We start from the raw sequence: 7692 nt of genomic DNA, 5'->3' as shown, positions 1-7692 counted from the left end.
ACTCCTCCCATATAGTGTCATTTAGTATATATATCGTTATATATGATTCATGTGTGGTGTGGTGGTCTGCCGCGCTGTGTGTGTGTGTGTGTGTGTGTGTGTGGCGTGGTGTGTGTGTCTTATGTGGTGTCGCACGCCGTGCAAGCGTGCGTGTGTGTGTGTGTGCTCTGTGGGCTGTGTGTGTGTGTGGTGTGTGGTTCCGGCGCGCACCCCCGCAGGTTCACCCACTCAACATTTCACATCACATCCAACCCAGCCTGGAATCGCCACTTGGCTAACCGGCTTATGCACACTCTGTGCTGTGTGTTGTGCGCGTGCGTGTGTGTACGGCCACGTCATCGTGGCGTTGTTTACGTCCGCCGGTGTGTAGCGCCGCGCCATGTGCGTAGTGATTGTGTGACGTACGTGCGTATGACGTGATGTAGGTCGCCTGTGGTGCTGTGGGTGGTGTGTGTCGCTGTCATGTGTCGTATGTGTGGCAGTACGTGCGTTGTGTACTGCCGTACGTACGTGTGCTGTGTGTGCGCGCGCGTGGTGTAGGGTGTGTTATGCGCCGCCGCATGTCTGTCTGTATCTGCGCTGTGGTTGTCCCGCGAGTCGTTGTGTGACTGCGTGATGTGATATGGCCGCGCGCGACTGTCTGTCTGTCTTGCTGGCTGTGGGCTCGTGTGTCTGGGTTGCCGTCGTGTGCCTGTGTCTGTCAGCTCGCGCTGTTCTGTGTGGTTGTGTGTGGGTGTGTGTGTGTGTTTGTGTTCTTATAACTTGAATGCTTGTATTAGCGCCAGCCAGGTATTCTCACCTACGTCATGTGTGCATGTATATCGATGTAGCATACCAGATTTAAGAGCAGGCAGGGCAAAAGCGAGTACTTTGAATGTAGTGGACCCTATAATATGTCGATACCTTTCCGATAATATCTGCTTTCGCGCACACGTGTATAATCAAATGCCGACCGTCCTGTGCCGTGTGCAACAGTGAATAACTGAAAAACGTGAAATGGGGGAATGGCGTGTACGTGTAAACGCAACCTGTTACTGTATTTTCATGTTCTGAAAAGCAGGTGCGATCATGTCACTAGTGAAGAATAATTAGTAGCATATGTTAGAGACACTTACCTCATCGGTCATAGCGCACTAAAGTGATCTATATCGAGTCACACGGATGTCCTTAGCTTTACCAGCGGTTCATGAACGTTTTCATGAAGGTCTGATTGCAGGTAAATAGAGTATTATGTGCGGAGATGAATGACTGGAAACGTTCGTGCGTAAGCTGCGTCGTGCGTTCTATCGGCGGCACTAACCTACGCGCCTTGGGTCCCCTAGTCTTCTCTGGCTAGGCGTGGCGTAGTCGTCACGCTACACCCCCGGGTAGGTTCCCATCTCGTCACTAGGCAAACGTAGCCCCGATTCAACCTGTTTATTGTGTGTACGGAGCGCGGTGGAGCGGAATACAATGGGTCGGAGCGTGTGGGCGGTTATGCGACAGCAAAATACACGTATAGCGTGGGGGTTACACCGCGGTTCATCATGATCACAGGAGATTCCTGGAAGGTGAGAGGATTTCCCAGATATGCCTGTCCGTATAGTTCATTGATATGCGCCTATATATACCATACGCCATGCCATCTTTCTGTGTCACAAAGAATATACCTGCGACGGACAGAGAGAGGAAGTCAATTACGCCCGGTTGTATTATAAAACTAACGCGTTGCATATGACCAAAATCCGAAAAGTATGGCAAGCGTGCGCAGTCGCACTGAGGTGAAAGAGACCTTCCAGAGGAACCGCGTGCTAAATGAACAGGACTTGGATCGAGTCCAGTAAAACCTGAAAAATAATATGAACGCACATTCTAATATACTACCGTAGGGCTACTCTCAATACAGTTTCACTGTTGTGTTACCGGTATATCAACTTTCTTTATAAAAGACTAACCCGAACGCTCCCGCACTCGCGCCGCCTGCGAGTGAGGCTGTGTCGCCATGATAATGGATAATAATCTATAAAGAATATATTTAGATATTTATATCTTATAATAATATATAAGATATATTTTATATCTATAATATATATAAGATATATCTTATATCTATAAATTACTACTAGATATAATTGATTAAATGATTGAGTGATAAGATAATATGATTATCTATATTATTATCTTATCATGCTGGCACGCACACTCGCCAGCGCGGCGAGGCGGCCGAGCGGCTCGTCCTTAGTTTTATGAAGGAAAGTTGATATACGAGTAACACAACAGCTGGGAACTGCTAATTAGAGGATAGGGCCTACGGTAGTATTTCGTGAATGCGCACCCGGTTCACTCATTATGGTCTTAGCTCTTCTACTGACTCGTGTCCCAAGTGCCGTGTGCGTCGCAATGGCTGTCGGCCTCCCGTGAATACCACGCAAGCATCCCCGTGTCGCAAGCACGAGCGAATACTGTGATGTCGAGGTGTGCGCATGCGCGCAATGCCTGCATGCTTCCGTTGAACAGCGGCGATCAATTTCCGTGAACGGGATGTCGCTTCGGCTAACGCATAACGCATGGTTCATTGGGAGGTTCGTAAGGGTGGGTCTACGCCGCGGTGCATCCATGATAGCGCGAGCGGGAATTGTATTATTAAATCGCCTACTACGAGTGCAATAATTGCGCGCGAGTATACCTCGCATACCAATCGTTTTGTGCATGCAATGACGTAATGCGGGAATAGAAAGTATGATTTCATGAAGTCTCTCATGCAGTTGCTATGCACTGCTTGCATCCCTTTAGGCTTAATATCGCTAGCAATTTAGGTCACGCTTATATTTTACCGGATGTCCATATACAATAACAACATATGAGTTCATATTGTAATTTCGCGTGTTCGCATGTTCACAAGTGCGAAAGGTAATCGGAAAATTCCGGAGAACATCTCAAACTTAAGTCATCGTAGTTTCTTTTGGACGTGCAGTTAAGCACGCACGCGCGCACATCTCTGCGTCGGCAAGGCGAACAAGCAAGCAAACAAAGAACCGAGCGTGAAACAGCAACGAGAAAAGATAATGCGGTGAAAACTACGCATCTTTGAGAGCGAAGTGGTCCCTGCATGGCGACGCCATGCCGCATCGCTTCGTGCGGCCATCCCAGGGTTTGCTGGAGCCGTGTGAACACTCCTCAGTTCACACGCTACTCTGAGTCTGTCCGTTTCTCGCCATTTTTTAAAACCGGTTCGCCGTGCGATGGTACCAATTATGACACAGCGCCCCAAACTAACCCTCACACTAAACTATGTAGCAAAGGTGTTTACCAGATTTTTCGGGAGGAAGGACAAGGCACGTGCATGACGTTACGCGAAGGTCGTGACGTCACGTCGAGGACACACGCGACTGCCGAGTGGCTATCTCTCCGCGAGTGTTGTCTCCGGTCGTTGATAGTTTATTGCCGTATAGACGTGTTTACGGCAACCGTCGGCGTACGGTGCACCGGAACAAAAGATAGCCGTGTTTTGGATCCGTGGTACAGACGGCCCTCCATTTCTCGCTCGCACTCCTCCTTCTCCCCACCGCCCCCTCTCCCTCTGTAGTAGATGTAGTAGATGATCTTTATTTTAATCGGTGCATTTAAAACAGTGAACATGAACTGGAAAGGCGGGTACTGGAGTAGGGCGTAGGCTGCGGTGGTTTCTGGAGATTTTACGCATTTGCGGTACGGAAAAAATAGTAGACTGGTACTCGCTCCCACCTCGATTACTCCTAAGCCGAGAGGTGGGACCGGGTACCAGTCTAAAAAATAGACGCTGCCCGGCCATCATCGTTACTAACTTGCCTACGTTTTGGAATAACGTTCCACGCGACGTCAGTGTAATGCGAGTGGAACTGTCGAGCGCGGACCCGTCTAATACATAGATAACGGTTGCCTCGGAACGTCTAGCGTTTTCATCTATATTTCTTTTCAATAACATCGTACTTCAATTCACAGGTGCCTTTCTGTTTATAGAAACATTTATAAATACGCAGTGGCTACGCGTCCGGAACCGGTCGCCTAGCCTCCAGGCTACGCACCCGGAACCGGTCGCCTAGCCTCCAGGCTACGCGTCCGGAACCGGTCGCCTAGCCTCCAGGCTACGCATCCGGACATCCACTCACACAGTGATCGCGCGACTCGCATACACGCATGATTGCGCAACGGGACAATCTTTCCCTCTCTTTCTCGCTCGCTCTCTCTCTCTCTCTCTCTCTCTCTCTCTCTCTCTACACACAACACCTCTAGCTCTCTAGCTTTCTCTTTTTCTCTCTCTCGCACACACACACACACCTCTACTTCTATATATCTCCCTCTCTCTCGCTACATCTCTCTCTCTCTCTCTCTCTCTCACAGCACAACAACACTCGGCAGATCAGCGAGCGTCCTGTCATTGCGCAATCATGGCCAGGGGTAGAAATTAACTTTTGAACACAACGAGCTCGCTCCTCAAAAGAGGGGTCGAGTCCGCGAGTATGAGGGCTTAAAATCTCAAAATTTAACATAACGTCATGTGCTTATTTTAATGATCATGCAGTTGACTGTCTGCCAAATTTTCTTGAACATAATCTGAACAAAATACAGTGAAGTCTGCGGGCCGTGGCTCCGACGAACTAGTTAGTCCACTCGCGCCCACAGAATTTTCAGGCAGTCACACGGACTCCTGCATATGTCAATCAGAGATCGACAGTAAATCAGGAAGGATTTGACTCCGCGACGTTGGCCCGTTATCGCACCCTGATATAGATATACGCACAACACGGCATACATATTAATGTTACCAGCTGTCAGTCAAGGTGGCTTTCAGCCAGTGTGTATAGTATACTCATAGTACTCGCTGTACCGAAGTTAGCGCATGGGCAGAGGTGACAGTGCTCGGAGGGCAATATCGTATTTCCTTCTAGAATCTGCTGGAGATGGGACAGGCACCGGCAGGCATCGTAGTGTGTGCACATACATGTGTGTTTTGCTCAACGCTGAATCTAAACAGATTTGCACTTGTTTCGCTTTCGGATGTTGAGTTAACATAATATAAAGTACTACACTATATGGCTGGGCTCGTTAGCCGATATGCCGTCTAAATAACGAGTCGATTTCTGCAAAAGAAGGTCGCAGTTGTGATGAGAATAAAGCAATATCTTGTAAACATTATAGATTGAACCCTAAAATTTGTGTGAACTAAAACCTAAAAAGGTGTTTGTTCTGTATAGTGGGGCTGTAGAGTCTCTATCGTGTAAAAACTATAGGGTAAGTGACACTAGGGCGATCTTAAAACTGGCCGGATTTTTTTTAATTGGGAATGAGGAATACTCTATCGGGATGAGGACAGCCGCCCATCGAAAACAACATGTTTTTAGCAAATGTAAGCTATAGCTGTTCAAGACATAAGATATACATTTTTAAACCTTGAAGAAGATGAAAAATATATTATGATCAGTATAGATATATACTTATATATATATATATATATATATATATAATTCAGGTGTAGAACATAAGGAGAAAAGCAAGAGATGGTCCACTGACGACCATCTAGTTTGAAATTTAGATGGTTCCTACCTAAATTTCAAATTGTTCTCTAAAAGTAATGCGGCGTGCAAGGAATTTACCTGAAAATGGCCGACACAATATTGACATGGTTCCTGATTATTTTGATGGCCGGACCATCGCGGCATCTCTTATTTGACCCCTGTCTAAATATAAGCTTCGTCTACACGACCAACCTTACGACCCTTTGCTAATTAACGATTAGTGTAGCGTCTACACGACCACACCCCGATAAGGCGATAAACTACCGACTTTAATTATGCATGCGTGCCGTTGTCTCCCCCCTCCCTCCTCGTGGTTATGTCAATACGTGTCGTTCGCTCATGTCGCGTTGCGTCGCGTCGCGCTCCATCTGCCGCTTTTCTCTCCCCGCTCCACTTGCCACGCGTTGCCGTCCTGCTCGGCTCACGCTGCCGTTCCCCGCTGCTCGTTACAGTAGTTTTATTCGCCGCGTGCTGTGCACGCGGTCTACCCTCGTGCTCTATTTGATAGCCCAACCCCCCGCAAAAGCTCGGTGCCTTCGCCCCCGTTATACCGTGCGTTGCGCTGTGTGCGTCGTGACGTATACGTGCGCTGGGGCCCGACAACGTGTGTGCGTGTGCCGGTATACGTGCGTGCGTGTTTGCGTGGTGTGTATGATGCGTGTGATCGTTCGGGCTCATGCTGCCGAAAATATCAATATAATAATTAGCACTGCCTTGCCCGTCTATCCTTTTCATCCGGTCCTCTCCTCGCTCAATCGCCTCACACACACAGACAGCGCTCTCTCTCTCTCTCTCTCTCTCTCTCTCTCTCTCTCTCTCTCTCTCTCTCTCCTCACACACACGCACCGCACAGCTTGCTCTATTTCTAACACCACACACACACACACACACCACCACACACACAGCACCACAGCCACCACACACACACACGCACGCACACGCATATCAGCTCTCGCTATTTCGCTCACCACACACACACACACACACACACACAACACACACACACACACACACCACACACCACACCCACACACACACCTCACACCTCTCAGCCTCTCCCATCTCTCTCTCACGCATACACACACACCTACACATTCCCCCTTCTCTCTCACACACACCACAGCACACACAACACACACACACACACACCACACACACGCCAGCTGCGCGGCGCCGCTGCGGCAAACACCACACACTCCGGTAATCAGCAGAGCGTAGATATGGTATAAATGAATAATTGTTGCCTAATTTGGGATATTGCTGCAACTGTGTGTGTTTATGCAGAAAGTAAAACGCAACGGTACCAGTGACTATTTTTCGCGTACTTCTCATGCGCGCGAGCAATGTTAATCCCCTTGCAGTTTGTCTTTGACGCTCAATTATGGCGGCGGGACTTTCGATCTGGCGACCTTATTTCAAAACGTAGGCAATTAGTAGGCGACTGAGCTGGAACCGCGTAAGGCAAGCCTTAGTGACTGTGATGCATAGTAGTTACAGTAGTGTTAGGTGGTAAGGTGTTATATGGAGAGTGTTTACATCGATGCTTACATCGGATAAGACATTAACCATGTTGTTGGCAAGTACAGCAGGAATACCACACAGCACACACACACACATCACACACACACACACACACACACACCACACACATCACACGCACAACGCACACAACACACACACAGCACACCACACACATGCACACACACACACACACACAGCACACACACACACAACACGCACGCAACGCACGGCACGCAACACAATACAGCACACACACACACACACAACACACACACACACACAAAAAAGCCACCACACACACACACGCACCCACACACAAATGTTTTATTTAAGCTATGTACTGCGTTGATGATACGATCAAAGTTCAGAATATAGATAGATGCTCATTGGCTGGGTAGTCGGTCACTCGTTAACCACTTGCTGCGTACACGGAATAGTACCGTGCCTTGTGATCGGACGCTTGTGACAGCTCGCTGTGCACGACAGCCGCACCTTCCAGACTTAAAAAATATATAATCGTTGCTCGTGATCAAATTTCAATTTGTACATCTCATATCGAAAACTATGCCAATAGTACTGAAACAATTTAACATTCATGGTATTACATGCTTTATTTCTATTTAATTTAATTGGGCTT

At 48.1% G+C, this 7692-nt stretch overlaps 1 long non-coding RNA gene across 1 annotated transcript in view; it reads left to right on the top strand.

Moving 5' to 3' along the window:
- LOC106807752 overlaps positions 1-7692 on the top strand; it is a 25399-nt gene that overhangs the window by 4453 nt on the left and 13254 nt on the right. The window contains exon 2 of the long non-coding RNA XR_001393701.1: positions 1886-1892. This is a non-coding gene — a long non-coding RNA (uncharacterized LOC106807752). The remainder of the gene's footprint in view (positions 1-1885; positions 1893-7692) is intronic.

Source organism: Priapulus caudatus, unplaced genomic scaffold (assembly GCF_000485595.1).
Source record: "Priapulus caudatus unplaced genomic scaffold, Priapulus_caudatus-5.0.1 Scaffold232, whole genome shotgun sequence".
NCBI classification, from domain to species: domain Eukaryota; kingdom Metazoa; phylum Priapulida; class Priapulimorpha; order Priapulimorphida; family Priapulidae; genus Priapulus; species Priapulus caudatus.
This window is presented reverse-complemented; position numbering and strand designations above follow the sequence as displayed.